Genomic DNA, 19,594 nt, shown 5'->3' with positions numbered 1-19,594 from the left:
GTCGGCAACTCAGTTGGACTTGTTCTTGACATGAAAACAAAAGGCATTTTGCTTTTATAGCTATACCTGAATTAAAATGAAGTAGCACGTCCACTGAGGGACAGGTGCTGTGCAGGCAGCACCTAGAGGTACTTCATGCTCCAATGGGAGCCCCTCAGAGTCTTTCTGCTAGATAAAATCCTGGTGACTGCAATTGTTTTCATATCCAAAAACAGCAGCGTTGCCTCAAGTTGCAGCTGTAGGGGACTTACTTCTGCACTCAGGTCTCCTCTCATTAATCCACTAATTCATTTGAAATAATTCAGTGCCACAACTTTGGATTTACTCTATTGCACAGGTCTATCCACACTAATCCAGCATCCTCTATTGACTTAGGGGGCCTGGAAACATTTGCTTTGGAGCACAAAAAGGTGGCTATCTGAAAAGTCAGTAAAGACAACTTTAGATCCTAGCAAACTGCAGGTACATCTGTGATCACTGTTGAGCTGCAGCACAGTACCAGCGCTCTCAACTGGCTCAGAGGCAGTACCAAGGGGCTGGGGGTCTCTGACTGCAGCAGCCTGGCACAGCTTGGGCTGCAAACCCTGCCAGAGGTGCAGGATAAATCCCTCTGGGCTGAACTTCTTGCTTGATGGTGAGAAAAATGACTGGTACTTGATCTAGTGAGTTCACAGATAGCTTGGCAACTGAAGTCACTTCTCTGTTCCTTGTTTGCCCTCCAGCGTTCAGCCCGCATGTACAGCACAGGTCTGGAAGCACAAGCTAGGAGATCCTCCAGCCTTCAGTCGACTCAGCTTAACTTGGGATCCTACATTTCCCAGTCTCTGCTGTCTTTTGTGGACAGTTAAGAAGTGTGGGTGGACTTTCTACCTCATTGTGTTACCTGTGACAGATAACACTCAAATCTTCAGGGACCTCAAAGAGTGGAGAGTCAGAGCAATGCAGAAAGAATTGTCCCTTGCAGATGTATAAAAGGTTGTCTGTGTCAGAAGCCTGAACTTCATTTGCTTGTTCCCCATCTTGCTCACAATTTGCCACTTTTTTTTCTTCTGCAGAGCAGGTGACAGGGTCATATGTTGAGTTAGATATACAAGTAATACTAGTAATCACCCTCATCTCGTGCAGTGAGAGCAGCACACCCACGTATACGACATGTGCTGCCTCCTCCTGAACTTGCCATGTAGGCTGCATAGCACCAGGGAGCTTGAGGCCATTGTGAATTTGCAAAGGTTTTGCTGCTTTGGCTGAGATTTACCTGTTAACCAGTTTTGTGGAGACTGAAGTAAAAGGTTTTGGGAGGTGACTGGTGGAGGGGAGAAAGAGTAGGAGTAGTAGGTGTCATGCAGTAAGAACTGTTTGATCACATTTACCTATTTCAACCTTGATTTTCTTATGGACTGATCCCTTCTGGGTCCCTCACAGCCATTCAAGGCTGAAAGTGGCTGAGCTTGGCTGAATTCAGACGGTACGTACTCCTGGACCTGGCCAGCAGGAAACTGTCTAGCGATGAAAGCAATGGATAAATATATGACTGGGCTTGAAAGTCTGACAAACATGAGAGCACAGAAACTGAATGAGTGGAAACCTTTCGGCTCCATTCATGCTAACAGCTGAAATAACCTCCCAGCTCTCCCTCACCCCAGCTGTAAACTGGAGGGACCTGCTCCTTTGCAGGGCTGGCAGTGGGTTCCTCTGTAGTAATTAATGCCCGCCTGGAGAGAGGTAAAGCAGACCAGCAAGGCAGCCCAGGGAGTGTTGGCCTGGTGCTGAGTGTCCAACTGGACAAGGCAGTGTCAAGCTCCATTGTCAGCTGGCAGCACCCTACCCTCAATGCCGCGGCTGTCTCCAGGAGCTGGAGGCTGCTCTGAACTCTGCCAGGGGCTGTTCTGCCCCTTTGATACTGGGGTGGATGCAGCACTGAGTGGCAAATAAAGCCCATGAGGAGCCCTGCTTATCCTTTGTGCCAGTCCTGAGCCTCTTGCGCTGCCGCTCAGCAGTCTCACCCAAGCAGGGGACAGCTGTCTTGCTCCTGTGCAAGCCAGACTTCCTCTCCTCCTGGCAAGGGGGAGGAGACTTGCCAAATTCCAGGAGGGGAACTCCATCCCCTTCCTAACTCCTCTGGATTTGCACCTCTCATAGTTAGGTTCTGATTTTGTAGCTGAAAACGATGGTTCAACCTGCAAAGCAGCACTGAGCTGGGCTCATAGAAGCAGCATGGGAAGAGAGAGCCGGGCTGGTGTAATGGACAACATAAGCATACACACTGTGCCCCAGCTGTCCTGCCAACTTCCCCAACATTGCATGGATGTTTGAGGCTGGTGTCTCAATTTCCTGATTTTCTTGTTACCTTTGTCTGTGTGGGCTGACATCTTGGCAGTGTTTCAAGCTGTTCTCCCAACCAAACAAGCCTGAAGGCATCTCACCCTGCTGAGCTGAGACTTGCACGAGTCTCCTGGCTTCAATGAGTGTTGCAGGCTCCTCTCTGGGAACAAGCACTGCCCAAGGCACAGCCTGCCCAGAGGGAGAGGAGGATAGTCACTTAGCTCAGCTCAGCCCTGGGGATTAACACAGCACTGGGAGAAGGCCCTACAGCCCTCCAGGCCCTACTACTGTCGAAAGCGCTATCACCACTGACAGCAGTGGGCTTCATGAGTACATGCCAAGTGCGCTTGCATTAATGTAATAGCAGGACTAGCTCTTATTTGTGCTGGATTCACTCATAAATCTCAGGATTCCTCCCTGAGGAGGATGCTGAGGAGAATGAAGTGAGTTTCCTGTGGGTGTGCAGGAAATCAGTGGCAGAACAAGTCGAACAGAAAATCAGGTGGAAAAGACAAAGCTGGCCTAAGCCTGAAACATTTTGTATGGCTTCACTACTGTTTTAGCTTTGAGTCCCTCCTAGGCCCTTGAGTGGTCCCATGCAGATTTGCAACGCACTCTCCCAGCTCAAAGGCAGCAGAACTTACCTTCAAGACCACTGGCCACAGGGGCACAGGTCTGATTTGCTCATCAGCCCTGGGGCTTGTCTCAGTGCTGGGAAATGGCCTTGCAGCCTAGGCTGAGCGGCAGGCAGGGTCTGCCCTGGACACAACTGATCCTAAGGGGGAGAGGGTGGGAAAAGAGACTCTCTGAGAAGGTGATGAAGGGCTCAGAGGCACACTGTTAAAGCAGGGCTGTGAGGGCCAGTGCTAGATGAACACGGGGACAGGAAAGGAAACATGAGAGGGCCAGGGACATGCTCTCCCAAAAGCCGTTGGGCTGCCACTCCTAAAAGCCACCTGCCAAAGCGATTCAGGCTCTCAAGATGCTTTAGAAGAAGAGACTCCTGTGTTTCTGATTCTCTGACCCAGATGGCCAATAGCTGAGGAGACACGAAGTTGAGGGAAGGCAGTCGGGAATGGTCTGGGCCTCTGGAGGTGCTGCAGTTCTCTGGCGCGTGGGAGCTGGCACATGGCAGCTATCCGCACTGGCGTCTGGAGAGCTGGGCTTTGGGGTCCAGCCGCTGCCGTGGCTAGTGCAAAACTTTCAGATAAACCATCTCTCCCATCTTCACCTCAGGTTCTCCACCTGGTTAATAGAATTTTCCTATGTGATCCTGAGGGGTCTCATAGGAAATTACTGGGGGGTTGCTGGGACAGAGGCATGTGCTTTATTACTGCTTCTTGATGGTGTTTTTCCAGATGTGACTTGTAGCTTTCAAATGCTCCCTTGGCTGGACAAGCAGTTTGTGTCCTTGGTGTTAGCTGTCCCCTTGCTGTCCCGGCTGTGATGACAACCTAAGGCGAGCTCAGGGCAGCTGCAGCCGCATTGGCTCAGGGTTGCGTGTCTGTGAGCGTTTGTGTGGCCACCACTAGAGCACACACCCTGCTCCAGCTCTGGCTTCAAGAGTGAGAAGAGGGTGGCTAGAGGGCTGGGAGGGGGATCTGGGGCCCACCAGGGCCCATCTTGTCCTTCACAGCATGCTCAAGGAGCCAAGACAGGTTCCCCCCTTCAGGCTCATCCTCTCCAGCAGGGAGACTCCTCTGGGATCCAGGCCCGAGGCTGCATCCCATTAACTTGCTCTGCTCTGCCTGCCTCCAGGCAGGCTAGAAGCTGGCAAGGGAAACTCCTGCTGGGCCAAGGAGGGTGTATGTTTTCGCACTTGTTTCCATTCCTTCTGCCTGGTTTCTTCTCTTTCATATCCAACACTTTCCCCTGCTCTTTTCTCCATGGGCCAGCATAGGTGATGGCACCTACAGCCATGTGTGCCGGCAGAGTGGAGCCTGATTTGCCACCAGCCCAGCTCCTAACATGGGGCTCCAGTTTTCTCAGGGAGTAGGAAATAGCACGCAGTGTTGTGCAGCTGGCAGAGCAGGATGCCTGGCTGCTGCAGGGAGAGACGACTGCTGTTTTTCGAGCACAAAGGGAACATGCAGTCTGTGATGGGTCTTCTGAAAGGAAACAGTTATGTCTCTGTGTTTGGTAAGAAACCTGCTGCCTCAACAGGGCAGATCCCCATGGGTGGTGAAGATGAAAGTGTGGGGAGTCTTTAGCATCCATGGAGAAGCTGGCATTGTGCTACGTGCCCTGAAGGCAGTGGTTTGCCACGGCCGCCTGAGGAGCAGTCCTGCGAGACTTGAAAAGCTCAGTTGAAAAGCTGAGGTGCTGTATAGCACGGCCCTGGGCACAATAGGTAGATGGTGGTATTACTGAGGACAGAGCCTCCAAAACGCTCTCGTAGCACCAGAGAATCTCATGTCTGGGTCTCACAGCCTATGGAATAAGCAGGGTAGAGGGGAAAAGTGGATTTGCTGTGTGGGGAAGGGAGCTACAGAGACTGGGACTGTGCCAGCAGCATGGCTTGGTTCTGCTCACACCCTGGGCCCAAGATAGAGGGTGGTGCTTTGTACTGTCCTCATCTGGCTAATGGTGCTGGGGAGCTGCCAAGCGCAGGCTGTGACAGCACTGGTACCTTATGCAGGCCTGGCACGAGGGTAGCTGGCATAGAGCAGGCCACGTCTGTGCTGCTAAACGCCCTCCTCCTGCCAAGCGCAGAGACCTCGTCCAAGCTGCTTGTCGGGAACAGCCGGCTTGTGCCAGTTTCCAGATGGTGCTGGGGAGCTATTGGCAAGGGCTCGTGAGCCTGGGCAGAGCTGGTCTGGGAACACCTGTGCACTTTCCCAATGGGGACGATCTCATGGCAGTGACCAGGAAAGGTCCCCAGATCCACTCAGTTTGGCAGCAGACCTGTTGCCCTGGCAAGCCACGCGTGCCCAGGGCTATGCCAGCCCAAAACGTCCGTAGGCTGGTGTATGCAGCTCAGTGTGGCCGGGTCCTTGCTGGAGGCTCAGAGAGGCTGTTCTTGCCCTGCTGGCAATGGCTGGGGCTAGCAGAGCTCCCGACAGAGTCAGGAGCACCAGTGCTGTTGCTTGTTAAGGAGGTGGGCACTCCTAATCCTTTTGAAGATTTAACTGCCCGGTAATAACAGAGCAGTGCAGCAGCAAAAGCCAAGGGAAACCCAGTGTGGTCAGGAAGACAGTGGTTATCTGGGGGGAAGCGTCAGCAGGAGTCCCTCCAAGCAGCCTCCCGAGAGGAGCTGCTCCCTCTGCCTGCCGAGCAGGATGGTCTTGGCTCTCCCAAACCTCTCAGTCACAGCCTTCTTCCCAGGACAGCCCAATGCTGTCTGCCAGCTCTGCCCCTCAGCCTGGAGGTGCAAACAGCTCGTGCACAGACATGCTGCTGGTTTGTGTTACACGCTCGGTTGTGGCAGCTCAGGGGAAATGCCCGCCGTGAATGTCAGTCTTGGAACGCCCACTAGATGTTTCCTTTACACTAGTAGACCGGATGTAAGTAGTTATGGGTGTTCATTAGCCTTCATTAAGATCTGTAATGTGATGCTCCTGATTTTTGTCAGTGTACCTCTTGATTTGAGGCTATTTTTTCTCAGACCAGTCTTTTGACAGAGCCACAGCACTGAAGCCCCCACTCCTATGAGGCCTTTTACAAGCTTTCTTTTCTAGGTATGTGGCTTTTCAAAAAAACATGGAATCCTGTTTTCTAAAAGCAGCCTTTGAATGTCGTGGAGTGCTGGCCATTTTTGGATAAAGATATGCTTGTCCAGATGTCTGAAGCAGGGTTCAGCTAAGTCCCAGATGTGTCTGGCAGTACATGTACTACTCTGCATGTTTCCTGTGGTACATACATGCGGATAGTTGTGTGAATGTAGAAAGTTCTGAAAAGCCTTTTCTGGCTTACCTGAGAGTTTCATTTGGAAAGGAAATTAAATGATTAGCTGGTTAGAAATAATCTGGTTACAGCTGAAGCTTGGATGCATAATACAAGTTGCCATAGCCCGTAAAGTGTCCTAGGGTGTTAAGCAGTCAACTTTACCAACATAAAAATCACATCTCTTCCTTGAATCATTATACCACAGTGAAAAGTGGCCAGGCCTTTGGTAGCCATCAGCCTCCCATCATCTGAGAAGATGGCAGATGTTTCCAAGTAGCTGCATACTGCTTATTACTGCCCACCAGATGAATGTGCTGCTCCCACAGGTCTGTGGGTAAAAGGGAACGAGTGAGCACTCCCCAATTTTGTCTAGTGGAAAACATCCAGCTTAGCTCAAAAGCCAGTCACTGAGACCTTAACAGAGCAAGAGCAGACTTTATACCAGAGCTGTGAGCTCCCACTCATGAACTTTGCTGAGATGGAGAATAGCTATAACCTCTAGAAAGAGGATGGTGGCAAGCAGCGAAGGGTCAGTACCATCTGAAGTCCTTCCAGCCCTTTCAGAGAGAGCTATGTGTAAGCCCCAATGGCTGGTCCCTGGCGTCGAGGTACCTGCACACCTCCTGCACCTTGGCAGCATGGGCCCTGCAGGCTGTCCCGCTGGTGGCTAGCCCCCTGTACAGGAGGTGCCAGGGCTGAGCCCACCAAATTCACCCCATCAGATTAATCAGGTCATAGGTCCCAGTGACTGATTTTTGAGTCACACGTGTGTGGTAACACCCAACAGCGGCAGTGTAATGCTACTTTAAAATGTGCTTAGTTTTACTGATGTTAAAACATATTTTTGGTGCTCATTGAATGAATTTGGAGTGCACCTTTTGTGAGACCTGTAATTTCTCAGAAGCACAAAGGGGAGTCACACAGGGCCAAGTTTCTAGAGCTTGAGTAATGGTTGGAAAATAGATAGCATGAAAGTTTTAAGGCCCCTACCAAGGATGATAACTTTTTTTTTTCCACTGGAAAGCTTTTTACTTTGGGTGATTTTTTTTAGTGTTGTTTTTCAACAAAAAGGTAGTATTTCCAAAGAGAGCAGACACTTTATATAATAAAGTCAGCCAGACTCTGAGTTTCTTATCAGAGTAGTTTCTATGAACTATTTTGAACCAGCCCTCAAAAGGAGCTGTATATGGTACTTCTATGGAGAGGTGCTTACAAACAGGCCTGTTTTCACAAAGCTATTTCTCAAGTTAACTGCTCCCAATTAATATGAATTAATGTTATTTATTATTTTTATTATAAAAAATAGGGATCGCCTCACAGATCAGAATCCTGTTATGCTAACAGTTAATGAAAGGACAGGTCTTACCCAGAAAGCCTCATCTTTTGGGTCTGTGCATCTCAATAGTCTTATGACAATAAGCCCCCTTACTGTATTGAGTGTCTCCTGATGTTAAGTATTCTTTTCCTCACTGTATCCCTATGAGAAAAGGCAGTATTGTTAACCCCATATTATAGATGGGGACTTGTGGTGCAGAGAAGGAAAACGTCATGCTGGAGGTGATACAAGCACACTGAACCAGGCCAGGTACTGAGATCTACTCTTCCACTGCAAGGCAGTATCCTGCTTCCATACAGTTGATGTTATAATAGTATTATCTCTTTTACTCATTATTTTCCCATCAGTCAGCCTATGAAAGCAAACTCACAGCACTATCATCAGCTGATTAAACACAGGAGTTAAAATATTTAGCTAGTATAAGTGCACAAAGTGGAAGAAGAGAGCAAGAGAAAAAAAAGTGAAGGGCAGAAGAAAGCACGGTTATCAAGAAGAAGGCGGAGGAGGGTATAGAAAGGAAATTGAAGGGCTGAGCTGACCCATAAAAGTCCCTAGTGCTACCAGTAACCTCCCTGCTATTACGTTCAGAAATCTTGTTTTGCAGCAACCTTTACTTGACTCATCTACACCTGCCCACTGCAGGCCTGTGGCCAGCGAGAAACCCTCCCACCATGTTTAACCACAGCCTTCCACACAAGGGTCTTTGCTGTCAGCCAAGCCCCCAGGCTCTGAGTGACTCATCCCCTTTGCATCTATACAGCTATTTCCCCAAGTTTTCTCACCTGGTAGGGCAAGGCTGTCACTACATTAAAAAAAAATTTAAAAAAATTAAGCAACTAAATGTGGCTGAATGATTATAGGAATCAGATTGTCAGTGGTGAGATGCAATCTAGCATCTCTGCAGGAGATAAATGCTGTGCCTCCCTGCCTAGACCTGGTTGCCTAGGCAGGAGGAAGGGAGAGAAAGGAACATTTTCAATTCACTTTTACAGAGTGAGGGCATATACTAATACTACACAGATAAGATCACACAGAGACCACGTTCTCCCCATTGCTTATTCTGTCAGTGTGAAGACCACATTAACAGATGCTTTCCTCTGCAAGGAAAGGCAGTGCTAGGTTCACTGCCAGACTGGGAACCAAGACAGTCATTAAGTAAATGACTTTCCCAATATCTCACAAGAAACCTGTAAATCAGGCCTGCCTGACTTTTGAAAACCCAGTTCAGTGCCATCTTCAGTCCACTGCTCCTCTCATCTTCTGTTACAGCATTTGCAGTCATGGCAAGAGATCCCTAGCTGGTCTAAGTCCACTGACATCTCCAGCACTGTGTGAGTTCACAGCACCCATGCTTCAGTGCAGTGGTAAATCTCGCAGTGGAAAATCTGGAAAACTTTGGGATAGGAAACCTGTCCCCCTAAATGTTTAAGGAGCGTGTCTTGTTTAATGTCTGCCTGTGCCAAGAGTGTGAATGGAATTACCACCTAATGTGCAACGTGCTCATTCAACCTCAGAGGCACAGAGGCCTGTTACATGCACAAACATCCCAAGGAATAAGTTCCTTCAGGGAAAAAGTTCTCCAAGTTTATTATTCATACATTTCCAACATAAATCTGAATGATTTCTGATTGGCATATTGGTTAATAATCAGAAAGTAGTCATGGGAATATGCTTACATTATCTTATCCTAATGCTGCTGCTCATCAGGTCCATGTCATGGCGGGTGGCAGAAAGCAGACACTGCAGTGAATTTTTCCTCTGAACCAACTCAGTTAACGGCTGGACTGGCACTAGTTGGTTAGTGTGCGTCCTGCACACTACTGCAGCCAGGAATTGTTTGAGCACTGAAAGAAATTAGTCCCTAGGTTGTTTAACCTGCAAGATGAATAAACTTGTCAATTTTCCAGCAGTGACGTATGGTTCAGTTATTACAACCACCTGCCTTTACCCAGCTGGGTAGGATGTGAATCTGTGTGAGGAAAGGGGAAAATCATCATTTAGGCTGAGAACCTAAACTGGATGGTTCGTAGGTTTGGCAAAGAGATCATAGCGGCTGTCACCTACACTTGAAATTCTTCCTAGCTGGAAACTGGCTCTGAAGTGTCATGCTCCAGTAAGTGCTCTGTAGTATTTAGATAGCTTTCTAGCCTGTACAGGAATATTAGAGAAAGGATATTCACTCATTCAGGCCACCGTTACTATCATTCCTCATTCACATGGTGGAGAAGCTGGGACTCAAGTCTGTGTGGTGCTTGTACTACCATTTCTGGAGGGTCTTTCCTAGGCTGAAGATAAGCCCTGTGTGGAGCCTCATACTGCAGCTCCTCAAGTACTTGGGCTGACACAGTCGAAGGCTGACCATTTTCTCAGCCTTCCACCTTCAATAAAATCTAGCATCACAGAAAAATTCAGGAGATAATCCATCTTCTTAACCGTGATTGTTCTGAATCTTGAAAGGTGACTGCTTTACGAAGGTAGGTTGTGCTCTGATTTGTGACAATTTTGCTGCCATTAAGCATAACAGAGAATTTTCCATTTGTGCTTCCACAGATGCAGAGGCTTCAGTGCATAACTACAGGCAGCACTTCTGGGAGCACTGCCCCAGGTTCACACTGTTTCAGTGACAGTAGGCATGGAAGCAACCAGAGGGGTGGTAAAATGGGGGAGACCCCCAGAGCATGCCCCCCGAGTCCATATGCACTGGCCAGAGGCTGGTACTATCTGCAGATTGACTGGTGACACCAATAAGCACGGATTACATCACTGAGCATGCAATGTACTCATGATAAAGGGCATCTCTTGCAGAAAAGAGAGAAAGGCCCTGTATGTGAATGAGGGGGATCTGAGGCGCTGGGATGATGACGATGATGGTGACACAAGCCCCTGCCTAGCCTGCAGGTCTGTTGTAGCAGATGCCAAAGTCTGAAAGACAAAGCCTGAGCCTGGAGGAGGCAGCAGCTCAGGGCTGGAGGTGGTAGATGACTGCTCCTCTGGCAGTTCACCCATCGCCAGTGAGCTCTGCTGCTCCCCTCCCTGCATGGACATCCCCAACCCCCTTTCCCTGCAGGAGCAGAGTCCCCCTGTGCGCTACTCCTGGAGTTTGCAGGACTGGGGGCAGGACAAACGTGTTATTCTTTGCTCGTATCACTTAGTAAATTACTGCATGAAAGAAAACAGAGAAAGGACTCATGAGCATTTATTCAGTATTTAAACTATACCTGTCCCTCCCGCCTGTAGGATGATTCTGGGCTCTGAAATGGTGCCGTATGGCAAGCCAGGAGGTGTCGAACAGAGCCTGCTGTGCAGACTTCAATTAGGAATGTTTCCAGTGAAAGGAAAAATGTGTTAAGCTAAACCTCTCTCATTGTCTGACAGCTCCTGATGTTCATGTCAAGAAATGAATGCAAAAAAATGTGCTCACTCTGAAAAGAGACATAATTAACTGCAAGTGCTCCTACAGCACAACATACCTAATCCCCAAGCGAGGATCGCTCAAAAGCTCAGACTTCTGCTACCTGAAACTCCCAGATACTGCTGCCCTTCTGCCTTAATTGTGTAACTTCTTTCTTTTGCATGTAAGCAGCCTGCTTGTAACAACAGGCCCAGTTAGCAGTGCAGTTTAGTTAACTTCCAGTGAACTGGATTTATAACAGGGTAGAAGGAAAGTTAATGCATTGTAATGCAATAGTTGCAGTCCAAATGATAGAGTTCCTCTGCTTTTTTGAAATTAGGTTAATGAAAAACCTGCCACGGAAGTCGGTAAAATTTCCCATTGGTTTTGCCAGGTGAGCCATCAGACCTGCAGCAAAACTAGGGGAGAAAATGCTATCACAGCAAACTCCTCTCCCTGTTTTAACAGCTCTGCTACCCAAAAGGAAGAAAAATAGTAGAAAAGCAAAGAATCAAAATGCTCTGAAGGGGAAACTGCATACAGAGGCTTTTCAATAGCCTGGGCAGAAATGAATGTGAACAAGGAGCCAGCAGTAGTCAGGCCCTCGCCATGGGAGGGGAGAGATGGGCAGGAAGGGGCCCAGCCCCAATGTGCTGGGCTCGCCTGGGGAGGGCGAGAAGAGCCGCTGTGGGCAATGCCCTGCAGCCCAGTTCCCAGCAAGCCAGGCATGCTGCCTTGGTCCCGGGCATCAGGTTACCTGTGCGGATAGTGTGTATATGGCACACGATGTACGTACCTGGCTGCAGACCACCATGGCTTGCTTAAAGCTCTGCTGAAGACCAGTGACGGCACTGAGCCTCGGCGGGGAGGACCGTTCCCGAGGGCCTGCAAAGAGCGATGAGTTTGTTATCAGTTTTCATCCTCTGACAAAGCTCCCCTGCAGGTGAGGGATTTGGTCGCTTAAAGGAGCCATCCCTACACTGCATGCCTAGGAGACGGATAAAAAAGTCTCTGTTTGGCCTCCCGACTCTCAGATGCTGCTAAACTTGAGGCTCTATTTGGAAGAATATAGGTCCAGGCAAGCCTACCTTCTCCTGGTGCTTATCTGATTTGCACAAATACGGGCTAAAATGCTGAGGACTGCCCAAATCTAAGAAATGCTTTGCTTGTACGTGGTGGCTGCCAGCCAGGATTGCCCACTCGGAGCAGGTACGTTGTGTTTCTGGGAGACCTGTGACTCCAGGGGACTGCTTGGCTCAGATTTCAAGTGGGAGAGCCATGGCACAGTTTTCCTCAAGAAATAGGTCTAGTTGTAAAATAGGAAGTCTGCTGAAATGGAGTCTCTTAAAAAACAGGGGCTTAGAGCCTCTTAGCGGTCAGCATTTGGCACGACAGCTATCTGACTACTGCTGAACAGGAGAGGCTGCGAGTCCGCTGCCTGAGATGATGCCAGGTGCACGGTAGGATTTGCGAAAGGAAAGCCTGAGGGCTGTCTGCGCGGGTGCCAGGATGGGTTTCAGTGCAAACTGGGGCAGCTGCAGCCCCAGCGTCTGCTTCTGAGCTATTTGCCCTGCCTTCCTTGTATGGGCAATGCAGAGAAATGGGTGCTCAGAGGGCACCTTTTCTCTTTCCTAGTTTTTACAGCCTGCTTAGGCATAAGAGGAACAATGTCCTTTCCTGAAAGTGGCCATTTCTCTAAATTGACTATAATAGGCCCCTGGAGCAACCGGGATGGATACAGATACCTACACTTTAACTCTGTAACCAGATTGAGATGAACCCCTCTCTTGGTGAGTTTTGCTAGACTCCCTGCTGCAAGCCCAATATTATGCAGAGGCACCTAAGCTGGCTTTCATCAGACGTGGGTAAACTGTGTCCTGGAAATCCACTGAAGAGCTGCCTGCCTCCTAAAGAGCTCCAGTCCCTCCAATCTGTGCTTTGGGACAGCAAGCTCTAAGTGGCCGCCCGCCATCTGAACATTAGCACCTACACCAGAGAGAGCAGCTATTTCAGGAACAACTGACACCGCAAAGGAGCATCAAAAGTAAGAAGCGGCTTGTTATTGCCAAGTGTCAACTTGAGGCTGCTAAAGGGGAGGTTACGGCCCTTTGGGGATGCTTGCGTTATTAAAGTCATATTTTCAGTATTTTTTGAGACGGTTGAAAAACAGGGTGACACATTCACAGACAACTTTGTGAACATTTGGCCCCATTTAGTGAGTGGAAAAAAAAGTTACTAAAAATGCCATCCTGTTTTTATTGAAAATTTGTCTCAAATTCATGCAAATTTTGGCAGCTTTCACCTAACTCTCAATTTTTACCCCTGAAGGTCGTTAACAGTATACCACTCCCTTCATTTTACAAGTGGCACACAAAAACCAGTGTCTGTGTCTGCAGATCATCTGTCCTAGGAAAACTGGAAAAGTGGCTGCAGTGGCCTACTGAGTCACAGAGAAGATGGTGAGTGTGAGTGTGAGTGTTGAGTGTGTGTGTGTGTGTATGTGTGTATATTTGTGTGTGTGCCTTCACAGGCATGCTGGGTAGCAAGTCTAGAGAGCTCTGTAAAAGACCATTTCACACTGGCTGTGAGCGATATATGATGGTGGCTGAAATTAGCAAGCACTGCTGTAGGTGAGATGAGGAACTGAATAATTTCATAGCGGGCAGAAATCACAAAGAGCTCCTAACAGCAGTGAAAACAGCCAAATGCAAAGCCATTTATCTGTGCAAAGCGGAGGCTGAGCTGGAAGCATTTAGCTACCTGTGAGGGACTGAGCATGGTGCAAGGTGGTGGGGAGTCAAGGTGGCTGAGGCCGTGAGCACATGGCACTCTGGCCTGTGTAACCAAAGCAAATGCAGTTTCACAGTGCAGAAAAATGATGCTTCTGGCTATGTTAGCAGTGTAAAGCAGTAGTTGGAGAAGCAACTTGGCTCTCACTGAAGGTATATGCACTGGCACACATTTCCATGAAGTTGCAGTAACATAGCAGTAAGATGTTAGAAAAGCCCTTCCTCTGTGACACATGCGAGCAGCGACACATGGGAGTGGGCATACTGTGGTATCTCTGTCTCTGCAGGGAGGACTCAAAACGCCAGGGATGACGTTGGTATATCTAACCCTGCACGAGTGAGCTTGTGTGACTGCAGTAGGTGACCCCTGCTTTCTACCTGGTGCGGACTTGTAATGTTTCTGAACGTAATGGCTGCTCCCATGTTTGTCTTAACATGACCCTTTTTGCTGCCTGTGTTTGTTGACTAACTTCAAATACACGATCGGAAGTCAAAGAAATGAATATAAATATTGAGATCGCTCGTTACGTACATGTTTCTGTTATCAGAACAGTAGGGTTTTTTCTTTGGTAAACATTGACTCATTATTACCAGAAGCTTCTCTGCAGTCAGCTGCTTGCCTTACAGTACAGTACATGGCCAAGGCAACGCTGCTCTCACAGTGGCTGCTGCAGAGGGCACAGAGGCATGTTTTGGGCAAGGTTTATTATCTGCAGACACTTAAGGCACCATCCTCACGCACGAGCCCAGTAGCTTGTGGGCTGGGCGCAGGGAGCAGCTCAGTTTGCACTGACATGGCTTCCCAGATACCCAGAAAGTGAAGTGGCATTGCCCAGGGAGCGCAGGGCAGGTGTGAAGTGGTGCAGGTCTGAAATCCCACCAAGGGGAGACCTTTCCGACAAAGCCTTTGAAAACCACTTGCAGTTTGCAATGCGATCCATATGTGGGACAAGATCTGTCCATCACTGGGTTTGCAGGATAAATCACCAGTCTAGCAAAGTGATTGAAATAGCCACAACCAGCAGGAGAAGTCAGAAAGCATCCTGACCCAAGCAGCGAGCTGTTTTCTCCCTGTTTTTTTTCCTCCACGTCATGAGCTCTGACTAGCCCTATATGAGCTCACAAACTGTCAACATTTTCTGCCATGATATCGTCCCACCTCTGTTTAAATCCATAAGGACTTCACAGTCCAGCTGCCAAACCCTCTGTGCATGGCAAGGCACCACAGTCTTAGTCTGAGGCAATATCTGCTGGCTGTCAGCACCGAGAGACAGACCAGGAAATATTTCTGAAGCTGTCTAGGGAAACCTGGGTGGCTGCTCTCTGCAAAACGGTCTCTGAGGTCTGCTTGGGGAAACACGACCTTCCCTACTGTCACGTGGGGCAAGCAGGGTAGGCGCTGGTGGGAGTTGTGCTGGTTTGACCTGGGGTGCCTGGAGCAATCTGGCAGCAGAAGGGCAACAAAGGGGCACCTCACTGTTGAGAAGAAGATTTGTTCCTCTCCTTGAATCAGTACAAAGCTAATAATTCCCGTTACTATTATTCCTATTATTCTAGAGTCTCCACATTTTCATCTACCAAAAAACATACAGCAATATGTTTCAAATAACATATGTACACACATACACACACATTTTCACACCAGTCAAAATACCAGACCTGATGTTCCTCCTCTCACTCTGAAATATGAGGGAAAGTCAGACCTGGCTCTGAGCTGTGATGTTGGAGGGTCTCTAGAGAGGTTAAGGCATGCACCCAAGGGTGACTTCCACACAGTGGTCAGAGCCACAGTGGGTCCTGTAGAAGCCCTTGTGCTTTCCAGCTGGGTGAGGTGCTTCAGCAGACCCAGCTCCGGGTAAGGGCTGACCCAGCTTTGGTCACCTGCAGAAGGAGCACGCTGGCCACTGGAGAATAAGTCCTTCTACTTCTAACTTACTCCTTCCATTACTTCCCTAGCTGATGGTCTCTGCCCTCCATAATTTGCAAACAAATCCTACCTGGACAGGGTCAGAGGTTTCCTACCGTGATTCAGTAGCAAAGGAATAAATCTCGAGAGTGGGAGATACTGGGATGCAGGGAATCAATCCAGTCCATGCAACATGTTTTGGATGAAAGTAAAGAACTGCTCTGTCAAGGTCCAGGGGGGAGGAACTTGCTATTTCCAAATGGAAAACCCATTTGTTTTTTATTTTGTTTTTTAAAATTAACACCTTGTTAAATGACATAACTTAAAAGTTTTCCCTTCTGGCCTAGACCTTCTTTGGTGCAAGAAGAGCCCGTGAGCCGCTGTCCTGGCAGTGCTCCCCGGACTGCAGAAGTGTGGCCTGCAGCACCATGAGCCGATGTCCCCAGCCTTGGCGCTTCCTTGCTGCTCCTAAATGTCCTTACCGGGACACTGCACCCTCACCTACGCCCTTGTGCTCCCTGGACTTGTCAGCGGCACCTGGTGCCTCTGGAGCTCCTTTTGGAAACCACTGAAGGTGGGTGATGCTGCACTCAGGTTGACAGTGCCAAAATTGGACCTGGACAGCTTTATACCTGTTTGACTTTTGTATTTGGTCTTTCTTTTAAAAAGGAGAGGAAGGTCATTTTGAATTTGATTTATTGAACTGAACAATATCACACTGTGAAGACAAACGTTATTCCCAAGTGTTACCACTACTTCGGGGGAAGAAAATTACATGTGATTTTAATGAAAGGCTGTAGCTGGCACAGAGATGCTGAATTAAGTTTGTCCTGTGGTCCAACAGCTAGGAGAATTTGAATCCATGTATATCAGTACATATTATCAATTGCTCCATACTTTCTTGCCTCAGGGTTTTTCCTCCACTCATTAGAAACCTTTTCTTGCTCCATGGCAGATATTGCGGTGTCTGTAGCAAATTAAACTCCTGCCCTTTTTACTCTAGCTTATAACCCACTCTCATTCTGAGACACAGCAACAGATAATACAGGGAACAAAGAATCACGTTTGCAGATTTCAGAATTTCAGCTTCACTCACTGGGAGTAATTTATTTAATGAAATCACCTGCATGCACCATACAAGGGCTAAATTCCACAAGGAGAGCTGCATGAATTTCCTGCATGAAGTGGACCATAATTAGGAACATGGTGGGGGAAAGCTTGATAAAATCCCAGCTGCTCTGCACATTGCAATGGGAAAGTGTTCTGAAAATGCTTAGCAAGTCTGTGACCAAATGACTAGTTTTTTCAAAGTGGCAGGGAAGTCAAAACTCCTTTTTCACCTGACAGCACTTACCACCAGAAAACTGAAAACAGGGTTTAGACTAGCTATGCCTAGCTATGTTTTGTAGGCACAAACACATCACGTCTTTTTACTCATTTGGAAAGCCCTTCAAAGTTTTATCTCCTTCAGAGATACCTAGGGATGTGATTTTTGCCATCTTGAAAGACTTTTAAACAGTTGAATTTCTCCAAAGCCAAGGACCAGCACAATCTGGAAACTAAATCGCTTTTTAAAATCTTGGCCTTTTGTTTTTCATAACTTTGGAAATGCCTAGAAACGTAAAAGGCTAGATCTAAAATCTTCTAGGATGAAGCCTCTTTTTAGCATGACCCCAAGCTGGTGCAGCGTGGGTGTCCCCCACCTTAGTTCCCCGCCACACCAGGTGAGGAGGGACAGGCTCTCCCAGGAGGTGAGCTTGTGCTGGGGCTGCAGCATGGGGCTGCTGCCAAGCAAACCTGCCAGAAAACCTCGCTGGGGCAGCTCAGCCCGCATCTGCACTGGAGAGCTGGCTTTACCCAGCGATTCCTGGTCGAAAGGCTATTCGAGCAGTTTATTTCTAGTACTGCAATCTGTAAGGTTTATAGGTGACTGTGTTGCAGCGCCTGCAAGGACTGTCCAGTGCTGTTCAATACCCTGGATATGGACTGCTCCATTTGCCTCCATCTGGTGGACTGGGAAGGAGTTTATAAATATATTCAGGGGGAGGATTTCTGATATGAATTATATCAGTGTGGACAGAGAGTGGTTCTTCTGAAACAAGTCGCATTACTTTCAATTTAAGCTAGCCTTCCCAAGATCACTGCCGTGGCTCCAGGTCTATATGGAAGAAATCAGACCATAATTTGCCCAGAACTGGTCTGTATTAAAACTCTTTCCCAAAGCTACATTGTGCTACTAATATTGCAGAAGTCAATGGAGTTACTCTGAACTTCTAACACCACAGCAAGAAGCAGATGTTATCCAAGGAGCTTTAAAAGCCACTGGTCTGGTTATGTGGACTGGTGAGACATATTCTTTATTGACTGTGCAATCAGCATGATTTAGAGCCTCTTCCAGGGCCCTGCCGCAGGCTATCTACTAGACACAGCCCTGACCAATTGACCCTTGCAAGCTCTGCTCGGCAGTGCTGTGCCCCCCAGGAGGTGGTGGTGGCAGGTTCCTCCTCCCCCTCCTCCTCCTCCTCTTCCCACCCTCCTGGTCCTGCCTTCCCATTTTCCTGCCCTCCCCTGGGGCCAGTTATTTGCTCCGCATCACATTTTTGCTTCCCAAGGTAATAAATTACTGCAGGATGCAGCTTTGAGCTGGACTTGGTTATCTGCAAACACTGTCTTCCACTTTCTTGCCACATCATGCACACTGGATGCTTACGGCTGTATCTGCAGTAGATAAATATTTCTCAAGCTCCAGGGAAGATCCAGGGGTCTATGGCAGCCAGTGTGCTCAGCTGGTGTGTGCATGGGCCTGGAGACATGATTCACTCTCCTTGGCTCTTAAGATCATATCCTCACACAGCCTGACCCCTCTGTAACACCTCATGTCCCTGTTGTAGCAAGGGCTCTTATGCAAGTTGTTAATACTGGAGAAAGAAGGATGCAAGCTGAGGGGCCTTATTCACTCCTGTGTTGCTCTATTTTCAGAGCAGGAGGTATGTGAGCATTGCAGCTGTGGGCTCCTTGGGGCAGGGATTGCCGCATGTAGCCGCTTGGTGCTGCACCAGGTCCACCTGGCACACTGCTGTCCCATTGGACTCCAGTGCATAAATACTAATGATCCAGTGTGAGATACAGACAGTGCATAAAGCTCAAACGGGCTGCACATATACACTGTGGGACTGCCTAAGCCAGCCTTCCTCAGGGAATATCTTACTGAAATAGTGGCAAATCTCATCAGCACAGAGGCTGAGCAGAGGGTTAGGGCAGAGGCACCCAGGGGTCCCTCACTGTCATGTGGCCTCTCCTCATTTGCCAGGGGTATTTTGTGAAAGCTGATGCTTTATTATAACTCCAGCTTCTTGTTAAAACTAGCTGATTTTTTTTCTTTAAAAAGTGTTATGACCAAACTAAATGGCAATTTTGACTGTATACTAAAGAGTTATTTTTAGAAAAAAGTTGATAATAAAATAAATTGATCTGGAAAGAGTTGGCATCCAAACTTTCTCTACTTATGCTTTCCCTACTTTTTCTTTTTTTTTTTATTTCCTATTTTCTCACCAGAAGTGGAAAAATAAAGAGAGGTTAAAAAGAAAGAAATGAGAGGTAGAAAAAAATTACACTTAACTGAAATCTGGTATTTTTTCAGTTTTTCCAGTAATTCCACCGACAATTTTGAATAAAATAAACCATTATTTTCTTTCTTTTTAACTTTTTAACTTTTTTTTTCAGCCAGCTCTTCTTACTGGAAAATACCTCACTTCTGCTGGCAGCCTTATTTATCAAGAGCAGGAATAACAATCGAAAGCCAGATCAGTTGGCATGTAAAATACACTTCCAGTCTTTATTTTTATAACTGAAAACTCTGGGGCTTCTGCTTATGATAAGTGCCTCTCCGTGTAAAAGATTCATGCAGATAGACACTGCCACTAATCTCATTTCTGTGGAAAAGACAGAGTACACTTGTCAAGGCT

The sequence above is a fragment of the Struthio camelus genome, chromosome 3 (genome assembly GCF_040807025.1).
Source record: "Struthio camelus isolate bStrCam1 chromosome 3, bStrCam1.hap1, whole genome shotgun sequence".
Taxonomy (NCBI): Eukaryota; Metazoa; Chordata; class Aves; order Struthioniformes; family Struthionidae; genus Struthio; species Struthio camelus.
This window is presented reverse-complemented; position numbering follows the sequence as displayed.